Raw genomic sequence first — 12894 nt, 5'->3', positions numbered from 1 at the left:
CATGTGGTATAAGATGTACTAAAAACTCCAAGAATAAGTGGTGGAACTATGGATCAGGGAATCTTGGCTATCTCCTTCCAAATCTGTTTCCAAGAAAGTCAAGTGTAGAAGGTTTCACACCTCCCTGCACATACCTTTTCATATCAATGTATTACTTCTCCTGGTGCTCAGTAACATGCCAAGTATGCTGGCAATCACCAACTGAGAAAAACTGATTAGGATTTCAGTCTCTGAAGTCTTGCCAATGCTGAGGGTTGTCGTTCAGCTTGAAAATATTTTTTTTACATAACTACCATGATTTTAACGTAAGAAATATTACTAGACCCATTTCCTCACCACTAATGGGAAAATTCTTGGTTCTCATGGTCAGACCATTATATCACTTGCTGACAATGCGGGCAAATATTCAGTGGGATCTTTCTCCTAGTTACCAAAGTTAAATAGGAAGGGTGCACAGAGCATTGGAACTTGACCATGACAGGGTGTGGATCTTGACTTGGCCAATTCAGACCACTGACATATGGGTAAGACAATGTACTGGCATGACTCTACTGCTTCTGACAGAGGCCCCAAGAGGGTAACAATAACTCAGTGGATCATAGTATGTTGGAGGTGTTTTGGCCATTTGATCCCAGCATATATCTTCAAGTGAACCTCTCTGTCTCTACTACAAATGGTTGAACATTTCTATTCAAAAGTTTTTCAATTAAAATGACCTATTTTTCAAATGTAAAGTTATGTTTTTTGAACTTTTTCAGTTTTTCAATGAAGACTGAAAAATTCAGTCCTCTCTGCCACTTTCTCTCTCTTTTAAAAATCCCATTTCCAGAGGTAACATGAAAGAAAAGTGTGTGTGTGTGGGGGGAGGGGAATGCGGGGGAGGTTGGGGAAGGAAATGCAAAAAAGGGAGGAAAAGGTAAGAGAAAGTGGAAAAAATGAAATACTTCAAAAACTTGTGGGTTTTTAAAAAATGATTTTTATACATTTAAACTTACCAAAAAATACTTTCTATTTTTTTCCAGCTCTAGACTCTGCAATTCTTGTGACTTTGGGAATTTGGGGAGATTTTATTCATTAGTTGCAGCAATATCTATCTCAGAGTGATAAACTCAAGGAGCTCCATGTATTTACCTTAACAAGAGTAGGTTAAGGGGTGACTTGACAACAGTCTATAAGTATCTACGAGGGAAACAAATATTTAATAACAGGCTCTCAAATCTAGCAGAGAAAGGAATCACATGATCCAACTGGTGGAAGTTGAAGCTAAATAAATTCAGGCTGGAAGTAAGGCATAAACTTTTAATGGTGAGAATAATTAACCATTAGAACAATTTACCAAGGGGTAGTTGATTCTCCATCACTGGCAATTTTTCAATCAAGATTGAATGTTTTTTTCTAAAAGATATGCTATAGGAAATATTTTTGGGGACGTGCTATGCCCTGTTTTATTGGGAGGTCAGACTAGATGATCACAAAGGTCCCTGCTGGCTTTAGAATCCATTACTCTATCTGCTTATTCCATAATTCTTAAGTATTTGAAACTGTGGCCTGTCAATAATTCCCTGCCAAAATATTCTACCTGATAGATTAATCTATGGTATATGAGTCCCTCCCTCTGATTCATGATTTAGCAGATCCAATCAAACAACTGGCTCTTTGTAAATTTGGCTTTAAGCGACACAGTGAAGGGGCAACCTGCCCCCTTAAGGGTAGTGCAACCTAGGTCAGCCCATCCCTGTCACATGACATGGCCCCTTCAAGTTTTTGGTAGGTCTCATCTACAAAGATGGAAGAGATATTCAAAGACGGGAAAATGGGCCTGGGAATAAGTAGTGTTTGGGAGAAAATCCCAATTTTCCCAGATGCTTCAAGAGAGGCAGGAAGTGCCACCAACCTCCATAGCTGGCAAAAAAAGAAACTGTGAGGAACCACAAATGCAAGGCAAGGCTAGCAGAGTTTGCAGACCCAGTGAAGACATCAACCGGCAGGACAAAGGAAGGAGCAGTCCAGGGTGGAGGAACTGAAGGCACAGTTCTTAGCCACGTAAACCAAGGTCGCTGGAACCCAGAAGAGAGGGTGAGCCCAGGTTCTCCTACTTTTTCCCCAGAGCAAGAGAGGAGGTACAGGTATCAAGAGTGGAGTTTGAGGGATGAGTGTAGAGGTCACTAGACTTGAGTTTTCTTATTTTGGGACTTTTCTGTTAACCCCAGAATGGACTGAGAGGTGACCACTCCACAAGGCAAGCCATGGAAACGGCAGACCATCATGGAACTGGGATGAAAAAGAGGGCACTGCAGAACAATAACCTCAGCAACACCGCTTCTGTGCATGTGGGGCTTGCTCTGAAGCAAGATTCTATAACATGCACTAATAACACAAACGAACCAATTAATTGTCTATAATTGGAAATGTCACTGGGGAACCCATTAACACCAGTAGTGAATTTGACCTAACGAATCTATGTCAGAGGTGGAGGTAGATCCAGAACCAAATCTTGCCTTCTATGTTATAGTGTACTTAGCTAAAACCCACAGAAAATTTAAAAAAAATAAATAAAACCATCCATGTGGATAAAAGGAGGTCAAGTCTTTCTAAACCTAGCAATCATTTGGTGGGCCACATTTGAGTGTTAAGGTAATAATCAGAGGGGTAGCTGTGTTAGTCTGGATCTGTAAGAAGCGACAGAGAATCCTGTGGCACCTTATAGACTAACAGACATATTGGAGCATAAGATTTCAAAGTGGGTATTCACCCACGCAAGGTAATAATAAAATAAATTCAAAAGACAAGCAGTTTGTGGAATTTAACTATGATGATGATTACTGCTCATTATTTATATAGCACTGCAAGTGTGATAGGCATTTTTCATACATGCAAGATGACACAATTCTGCCCCAAAGGTTTTACAATCTAACTAGATTATTTGTAGGCAAAGGAGAAAAGGGTGAGAGAAAGAAAAATGTATCCTTTCTTTTCTTTTCTATTTATTATTAAATCACACATTTAACTGCCATTTTTTATTGTTACTTAATCTCTTCCTGTTTTCTGTAGCCAACATTCTGAAGCCAACAGTGGGGAAAAAACAAATCCATGCCAGGGATTTATAGTCATATGCAGATGTGCAGCAAATTCAGGTAATAGCTAAAGATAAAATATAGCATTCTCTTCTCCATAAAACCTAAAATTTCCAATATAGAACTGAGCATTTCCAACTGTATATTAGCACTCAATCAGCAAAATAAACAATCTAATCTAAGCATTACACAGGCTCCACATGAAGATAAACCAAACCAATTCTGTCAGGACAGATGGGATCACTCTCAAACTCCATGGGGGGTGATTCCATTGTTTTGTCTCAAGTGAGGTATCAGTAAATAACTAGGGCTTTGTATATTCTTTCCCCCTCAAAACACCTATTTCTAACTTTTAAACATACAAAGTGTTTTATGTATTCTGTGCTTGGGAACCAGTTGTTAAACACAACATTTGCTAATCTTCTTTCATCAGGCAATTTTTATTTGGCATTGGCAAGAAAAGGAAACTCTTTTAAACATTCTTTCTTTCTTGCGTAATATTCAAAACACAAAAATAAATATAGCATTGTTGTTTTCTTTATGTTTCCTGACTCTAAACATCATATCAAACAGATCTCCAGGAAAGGAATGACAAACATGGCAAGGCAATACATAAAATTAATCACAGAAACTACAACAGCTTGATTCTAGCCGATCGATCCATTGCCCATTTTAGACAAGAGGCATTTAGCTGGTTAGAAATCAGTATGCAGCTGACCAGATGTCATGAAACAGCTTTCAAACTCAATGGTTATTTCAGGTGCTGCTCTTAGGCAAATAATTTAAAAGGGGAGTCATTCCCATTGTGTCTAAGATGTCATCTGCATTTTCAGTAACAACCTAATGGACATATCTTTTTTGATTAGAAGAATGTAATTACTATACATTCAACAATTGATAGTTAACCTTGTAGGTAAACTATACACTATGTTGTGGAAGTATTTTACCTCTCCCAAACAATCTTCTTCTAAACTTGGGTTTGATACTATATGAGTGCTCTGCTGTGGCTTGTTGCCATATAAAGAGCCACACTAGCCTATAAGGTCAGACCCATATAGGGAACACACCTAAGGTGGCCACCCAGATTTGCTGGTTGCTGTAAAAGGAGAATTGCGCATGGGTGTCTGATGCTTCCCAGGGTTGTGAGGCATCTCACCACTACCTGCCCTTAGCGTGAAGCAGTCTTTTGCATGCCTGCTGTAGATCATCTCCTTGTAACTAACAACCTCTGGCAGCACAAGTACTACCTTGCTCTCTGTACAGGTGATGACAAGCATACACCAACCCCCAAATACTCAGAAGGTACCCTGCAGTGTCCAGCCCCTTTATCCACTGAACACTCACAGAATTACCAGGCCTGCCAGGGCCATCTCTAACTTTTTGGCCACCCCAAGCAAAAAAAAAAAAAAGTGCCGCCCTCCACAGCACTGCCATAACACATACCGTCAGCACCGTGACACCCCACCCCCCGCAGAGCGCCACGCTGCCGAACCCCCCCGCCGAACCCTCCAGCCCCCCGTGGAGCGCCGCGCCGCCAAACTCCCCAGCCCCTCGCGGAGCGCCGCCGAACCACCCCGCCTGCGGAGCGCCGCCGAACCCCCCAGTCCTCCCACGGCGTGCTGCGCTGCTGAACCCCCCATTTCCCTGCGGAGCGCCGCCGAACATTGCGCCCTGCGGAGCACTGCCAAACGCTGTGCTGCCGAACCCCCCCGCCGAGCACCGCTGAACTCCCCAGCCCCCCGCCGAGCGCCGCGCAACCGAACATTCCCCAGCCGGCGGATCGCCGTGCAGCCGAACCCCCCCCTCCCCCACGGAGCACAGCGCTGCTGAACCCCCCCGCTGCCACACACACATACCTCCTGCCGAGCGCCGCCAAACACCGCCGAGCCGCGCTGCCGAACACCCCTCACCCGTGGAGCGCCGCTGCCGAAACAAAAACAACCCCCCCAAAAAACCCTGAGCGCCCCCCCGCCCTCCCAAGATTGGCCACCCCAGGGAAGAACTAGTAGGGGAAGCAAAAGTGGATGGGAACCTGGGAGGCAGTGACCATGAGATGGTCGAGTTCAGGATCCTGACACAAGGAAGAAAGGAGAGCAGCAGAATACGGACCCTGGACTTCAGAAAAGCAGACTTTGACTCCCTCAGGGAACAGATGGGCAGGATCCCGTGGGAGAATAACATGAAGGGCAAAGGGGTCCAGGAGAGCTGGCTGTATTTTAAAGAATCCTTATTGAGGTTGCAGGAACAAACCATCCCGATGTGTAGAAAGAATAGTAAATATGGCAGGCGACCAGCTTGGCTAAACAGTGTAATCCTTGCTGATCTTAAACGCAAAAAAGAGGCTTATAAGGAGTGGAAGATTGGACAAATGACCAGGGAGGAGTATAAAAATATTGCTCAGGCGTGCAGGAGTGAAATCAGGAAGGCCAAATCACTCTTGGAGTTGCAGTTAGCAAGAGATGTTAAGAGTAACAAGAAGGGTTTCTTCAGGTATGTTAGCAACAAGAAGAAAATCAAGGAAAGTGTGGGCCCCTTACTGAATGAGGGAGGCAACCTAGTGACCGAGGATGTGGAAAAAGCTAATGTACTCAATGATTTTTTTGCCTCTGTCTTCACGCACAAGGTCAGCTCCCAGATTGCTGCACTGGGCAGTACAGCATGGGGAGAAGGTGGCCAACCCTCTGTGGAGAAAGAAGTGGTTCGGGACTATTTAGAAAAACTGGACGTGCACAAGTCCATGGGGCCGGATGCGCTGCATCCGAGGGTGCTAAAGGAGTTGGCGGGTGAGATTGCAGAGCCATTAGCCATTATTTTTGAAAACTCATGGCGATCGGGGGAGGTCCCAGATGACTGGAAAAAGGCTAATGTAGTGCCCATCTTTAAAAAAGGGAAGGAGGAGGATCCGGGGAACTACAGGCCAGTCAGCCTCACCTCAGTCCCTGGAAAAATCATGGAGCAGGTCCTCAAGGAATCAATTATGAAACATTTAGAGGAGAGGAAAGTGATCAGGAATAGTCAGCATGGATTCACGAAGGGGAAGTCGTGCCTGACTAACCTAATTGCCTTCTATGATGAGATAACTGGCTCTGTGGATGAGGGGAAAGCAGTGGATGTGTTATTTCTTGACTTTAGCAAAGCTTTTGATACTGTCTCCCACAGTATTCTTGCCACCAAGTTAAAGAAGTATGGGCTGGATGAATGGACTGTAAGGTGGATAGAAAGCTGGCTAGATCGTCGGGCTCAACGGGTAGTGATCAATGGCTCCATGTCTAGTTGGCAGCCGGTTTCAAGTGGAGTGCCCCAAGGGTCGGTCCTGGGGCCGGTTTTGTTTAATATCTTTATTAATGATCTGGAGGATGGTGTGGACTGCACTCTCAGCAAGTTTGCAGATGACACTAAACTAGGAGGCGTGGTAGATACACTAGAGGGTAGGGATCGGATACAGAGGGACCTAGACAAATTAGAGGATTGGGCAGAAAAAAACCTGATGAGGTTCAACAAGGACAAGTGCAGAGTCCTGCACTTAGGACGGAAGAATCCCATGCACTGCTACAGACTAGGGACCGAATGGCTAGGTAGCAGTTCTGCTGAAAAGGACCTAGGGGTCACAGTGGACGAGAAGCTGGATATGAGTCAACAGTGTGCTCTTGTTGCCAAGAAGGCTAACGGCATTTTGGGCTGTATAAGTAGGGGCATTGCCAGCAGATCGAGGAACGTGATCGTTCCCCTTTATTCGACAATGGTGAGGCCTCATCTGGAATACTGTGTCCAGTTTTGGTCCCCACACTACAAGAAGGATGTGGAAAAATTGGAAAGAGTCCAGCGGAGGGCAACAAAAATGATTAGGGGTCTGGAGCACATGACTTATGAGGAGAGGCTGAGAGAACTGGGATTGTTTAGTCTCCAGAAGAGAAGAATGAGGGGGGATTTGATAGCAGCCTTCAACTACCTGAAGGGGGGTTCCACAGAGGATGGAGCTCGGCTGTTCTCAGTGGTGGCAGATGACAGAACAAGGAGCAATGGTCTCAAGCTGCAGTGGGGGAGGTCCAGGTTGGATATCAGGAAAAACTATTTCACTAGGAGGGTGGTGAAACACTGGAATGCGTTACCTAGGGAGGTGGTGGAGTCTCCTTCCTTGGAGGTTTTTAAGGCCCGGCTTGACAAAGCCCTGGCTGGGATGATTTAGCTGGGAATTGGTCCTGCTTTGAGCAGGGGGTTGGACTAGATGACCTCTTGAGGTCCCTTCCAACTCTGATATTCTATGATTCTATGATTCTATGATATCACCATCTAAGATTCAGCTCAAAATAAGCACTTTGCCTAATCCCATGGCACTTAGATATATATAGTTAAAACAAGCATAAGTTTATCAAAGAACAGAGATTCAAGTAATACTAAGAATCCTTGAAACAAATGGTTATATATAAACCAAAATAACATGCTTTCTAGAGACTTAACTTAACTAACAAGTTACTCTCTTTAGTCTCTTGTCTAAAGAAGTTTATCTCACTCAAAGTTCTCTCCAGCATGAAGCCAAAACACTATCCTTTTTATTCCTCCATGGAGGGTTCCTGGGCATCCCCTTTATCCCCGCAAATATACTCAAGCAAATGTTTGATTTGTACTTCAAGATAAGTTCCTCTCCCCACACTTTGTTTCTCTTCCTATTAGCTTCTTTCTTACAATCCTTCATGTGCATTGAGTTCAGATAGGTGCTAGGAGACCCACTGTGAGACAATTCTCAATTTACATGTGAATAGATAGATGGCTAAACATCTCTTGTCTTACAGAAAATCTGTTTTCCACCTTTGCTGGTGACTAATGCCTTGATACAGACTGTAAGAACATATTTTTGGTGTATATACAAGCTCCTTAAATAGTATCTGTACATACATTTCGCAATGATATTGATGCTCAGTGTGACACTGGCTTTCATTTGAGACCTCAGATGACATTAATTGGTGAACCTGAATGTACATACTAAGATCATGAGATTCTTATAAGGTTTCTGCACACTCTTGCCAGTTGGCATTAAGAGATCCTTGGGTCACAGGGTGGCAGGAGGCTTCTTGCCCCACCCTCTCCCCTTACACATCTTTGCAAGAGCCAGATACAATGAAGTGACCTAAATCTGCATTTCTCCCTTTCACACTGAAGTTTTCTTCATCTAATCACAAGGAAAGGACATCTAGAGTATCTCAAAACTGTCATGATTCATTGTGTCCAGCATCAGCAAAATCTTGCTTTATTACATGTGGAGAACAGTCAGCGTAATCAAGGCTTTCTTCTCCTGGGGGGTGATTCAAACATTCGGTTGTAAGGAAACATCTTCTTGTTTTGAGGAGAAAATTCAGACCAAGTTAGCTGCATCTCTGATGGCAGAACATGATCTTGAGAGGACAGGGGAAAGTCTAATCTGCTTGAGTTTAAGCCCAATGTTCTTCACTGAGGGCTCTGGATATATTGGGAGAACTTTGTTCTATAGATGAACTTGGGAAGGCCAGGAGGGAAGTGTTGGCTCCTTTGGTGATAGAGGTTTTCAATGTCTCCTTTAATGATGGCAGAGCTAAGCACTCTTAAGGAAGCATATGTAGCACATTTGATAAAGAAACTATGACTGGATGCTGATAATCTGGTCAACTGCTTCCAACCTTCCATTTTTGGTTAAAATTATGTATAAGGTTGATGTATGATAACTTTCAGCATATCTAGATGCCTCAGAACCCCTTGGTTCCCTTCAGACCTGGTTATGGCATGGAAACTATACTGACTGATAATCTTACCAAGGTGATAGCTAAGGATCTAGACTGATACTGATAGATCTATTGGCTGCCTTTGATACTGCTGAACAGGAAGTTCTGTTAACTTGCTTGAGGACCTGTGTGGGAGTAAATGGAGCTACTTTGCAATGGCTTTGTTATTTTTGTCTTGGAAAGTCACCAAGGCTTTTCTGCCTCAGAGCTCTTGTAGAGTGCTACAAGATTGCTCCCGAGATCATCCTTCCCACTTAATTTGTGTTGGCTGCTGTTAGAAGAGGTAGTGAAGAGGCCTTTGGGCAGTACTTTCAATATTTAAATAAATATCTATGCTGATGACACTCAGGTCTATTTTGTTCAACTCAGGAATGAGAGTCAAGTGTCTCCCTCCATTTACAGGTGTGACTGGGGTGTGAATGAGCGTGAGCTAGCTGAGACACAATCCAGAGCAGGATGGCAGGTTGGCAGTAAGACAATCAGATAGCAGCAGTGACTCCTTTTTGGGGTAAATATATTTCATTCGCATTAATGCCTTTGTCACTTACAGATTAGAGTACTGCAAAAATTTTTATACGGCATTGCAGTTTATATCAACTCTAAAACTGAAGAAAATGCAGAGGACAATAGCATGATCATTAAGCAGTGTCTCAATATGAGTATGACAGCAATGCCCCTGAATCTGCACTGATTATCCGTTGGTTCTGACCTATGGAGTCCACAGTGGCCTGCGATCTGCCTACTTGAGAGACTGCCCTGCTCCCCAAATGACTCTGGAACTCTGGTGAGGTCTGCCACAGCATGTGCTGTGGAGCTCCATTCGCACGAGAGAAGATGCTGTTGGCAGGGCACCCTCTGAGAGGGCCTGAATTTTGAAATGCACTCCTGCTGAGCCCAAAACAGACCATGCTTTTTGGGCATAACACAAAGGATCTTTAGGGATGTGAGTTCATGCTTTGTGGGGTTCAGGTATAGGTTTTAACTTGGAGAAAATGATGGTTTTGGGAAGCTGAGATAAGGAAATTTCAGTTTGGGTGATGCCAGCCTCTTCCTGGTTGGGGGCTGAGGTGAGCCAGACAGAAAATTGGGGCAGTTGTGCCCACACTCGCCATGAGGCCCTGTCTCCTCCATGGCCCTTCCCCTTTCTGTGCCAGGTCGGAGACCAGAAGCCAGAGCCGGGCACTGCAGGGTGCTGCCTGCTCGCAGCTGGTGAAAGCTGCCTGGGCAGGGGGACCCAGCATGGCAGAGCCCTCGGGGAGCAGGAACTGTGAAGGGTGGTGGGCAGGAGCCTAGGCTGGAGCGGGTCAGTCCAGGCCACTGTGAGGAGTCCCGGACCCTTCACCTGCCCTGGACAGTGGGCAGGGACACATGCCGGGAGCTGCTTTTGGGCACCCGAGACCCCCCACCCAAGCGTACTGCTGGAGCTGGGTGCCTGGCCAGCAGCTTCTGCTCTCTCCACTCTCCCTTCAGAGATGGGTGGCTGGAGAGCAGCAGCAGCAGCTGCTACGGGGTGGCTAAGGCAAATTTTGGGGTGGCTATAGTCCCTGCAAACCACCACCCCACGTGCTCTCTGTTGGTGGAGTCGCTTTCAGAAAGGTTGTTGTTTTGCTACTGCTATTTTAGACTTAATTGGACTGCATTGTTAAAGTACCTGTCATAGGCAGCTAAAGCCTGAGAGAAACAATCTTTTTGTGTTTAGATATTTAAATAAAATAAAACAGGCAACTTCTTACTTCAACATATCTGTTCCCAGTGTGAGAAACAAATGCTTCCTTTACTGACTCAAAGAAGTACTGCTAATGCACAATAGAGCTGGTTGAAATAGTTTTTGGAGGTGATTTTTTTTTATGATTAAAAATAGCTTTTCAACCAAAACAAACATTTTGGTTAATTTTTTTTTTAATAAAAAAATCAAATTTTTTTCGGCAATTTTTTTTACCCAAAATAGTTTTCATAGAACAGAAAAACATCAGTAATCAAGTTTTCAATAAAAAAATATTGGGAAATTAGGCAAAAAACAGAAAACTTAAAAACATGTCCTGGGATTTATCTACCAGCTTCAGGGCTTCAGAAACAATACAGCTGGGGAAGGACAAAACGGATTTGTGCATCCATAGCAAAATTGTCAGCCAAGGCTTCAGTCTTGCTAGTGTATCTGTACAGGTGCAAGGCTCCCCCTGTGTAGAGGCAGTAGTACAACTGAGGCCTAAGTGCTGATTGCCAAATCTTTATTACTTCTGTGTTTTAAGAGGGAGAAAGAAAATACTGCTTGACTTTCAGAGCTGGCCAACAATTAGAAAAATCATTCTTTGATTTATAAACCAAGCAAATCTGAAAGAGAAATTATCAAGAGAATAAATGGTGAAACTCCACAATGTCATTTTTTCAGAGACACTTTTAAGAGGATAACTGTACTTCAATAACCCCCTTTTCCATGGCTGTTGACTTCATAAACTTAACTGTGCATAAGGGCATCAGTCAACCACTAACTGTCTTGGATTAAATCCAGCTCACAAATAGAAAGGTACCATCAACCTTACTAATAATGGTTTTCACATATATTAGAGTAATTAAAAGTGAAATACATCATTTTTAAATGTATGTCGATAGCATTTATATCTTCAAGTGTTTCTCTTTCCTCTCCCTCCCCCCGTTATATTTGACAACAGGGAAGAATCTACTTTTTTTCAATTTTTACACTAAGTTTCTGATTTCTATTAGCCCTGACTATCTCCTTAACTTGTCAAGCAATTAAAGTGACAAAAGTAATAGCAGATGCTTCTTTTACAGCTAAACCTATGGCAGGCAGGTCATATTTTGCAGTTTATTACAACCACTTGACACAGTCTTGATTGTAAGGTAATTGAAAAGATCCTGATCATAAACCACTGGTTTACTTTTTTCAGATGAAATAAATATATAATCCAATTTCAACCTCATTTTAATGGCACATTAGATGGTCTCCAACTTGTCTTGATTTTTATTTTATTTGATGATGTAAATAAACCCTGGAAAATTCCTTCCAAGATTTTACCACCTGAAACTGCAGCTGTTGGCTGACACTATCAAAGCCTCGCAATTCCAAACTCACGTGCAAATCTCATCAAGTGCAGACATTTCTAATTGGTTCCAGAAGTTTTTCTTTTTGCTAAGATCAGGGGGCAGAGGAAGAATAATGAGGAGCTTTTAAGCGGAGGGGGGAAGAAGGGAGGGTGTTGAGCTTGGGGAGTGGAGATTTTAAAAAGCTCCAGCTTGGCTGCTCTGCCAGAAACGCGGAGCAATTTTACGGTCAATTGGCCAGAGCATCTGGAACCATACATCATAGTCTTTAGTTGATGGTGGTGAAGCCGACTCACACATTGGCTCAGGCTAAAACCAGTAATGACTCTGCTGTCACACCTAAATGGAAACTAACTTAATCTACTGCCAGGTTTAACTGTGACTTTTTCTAAGGGACATTATTCCTCTTAGGGCAGTTGTCAAGAATATTAAAAGTTCAGTCCACCGAATGCTCACGACACACTATGGCAGACTTTTATGAGCAAAGCTAACATATAAAATAAAGATTACAACTTGTGTTTGTTTAGCTCCATATGTGTTGACAAGGCTTTTTATCATGAGGCTGTAGGGTTTCCTCCCATCCCTCCTCCTTCCACCTTCATTTTAAAAATATATTTCATATGCACCAGCCTACCTTGTTTAGTGCATGGAGACTGCATAAATGCTGAAGTCATAAATCACAGCCCAAGGTATGGAGCATTCAACCTAATGGAAGCCAAATATGAGATGTACTGCATTTTGAAATGTGGCACAGATGATCATAATGAGGGGCAGAGCAAAAATTCCACAGAGCAGAAAACTAAGGTTGATGTGGAAATAATTCCTTGTGAGTAAAGGTTTGTTTTAAGTCAATGGTCATAAGTCTCCGTTCTAAGGCTGGTAAATTGCATTAACAAACAAGTGAGGTAACAGCAAGTCTCTGCATGATGTAAGAAGTCGCAAGTCAGCAGCATGATAATACATCACATTCAGAGGGACTGCTATAAGGTAAGGAGTACAGTGCAAAG

At 43.3% G+C, this 12894-nt stretch overlaps 1 protein-coding gene across 1 annotated transcript in view; it reads right to left on the bottom strand.

Moving 5' to 3' along the window:
* The window catches only part of AGMO (alkylglycerol monooxygenase), a 268148-nt gene that overhangs the window by 104053 nt on the left and 151201 nt on the right, over positions 1–12894 (bottom strand). The window lies entirely within an intron of this gene.

Source organism: Malaclemys terrapin, chromosome 2 (genome assembly GCF_027887155.1).
Source record: "Malaclemys terrapin pileata isolate rMalTer1 chromosome 2, rMalTer1.hap1, whole genome shotgun sequence".
Classification (NCBI taxonomy): Eukaryota; Metazoa; Chordata; order Testudines; family Emydidae; genus Malaclemys; species Malaclemys terrapin.
This window is presented reverse-complemented; position numbering and strand designations above follow the sequence as displayed.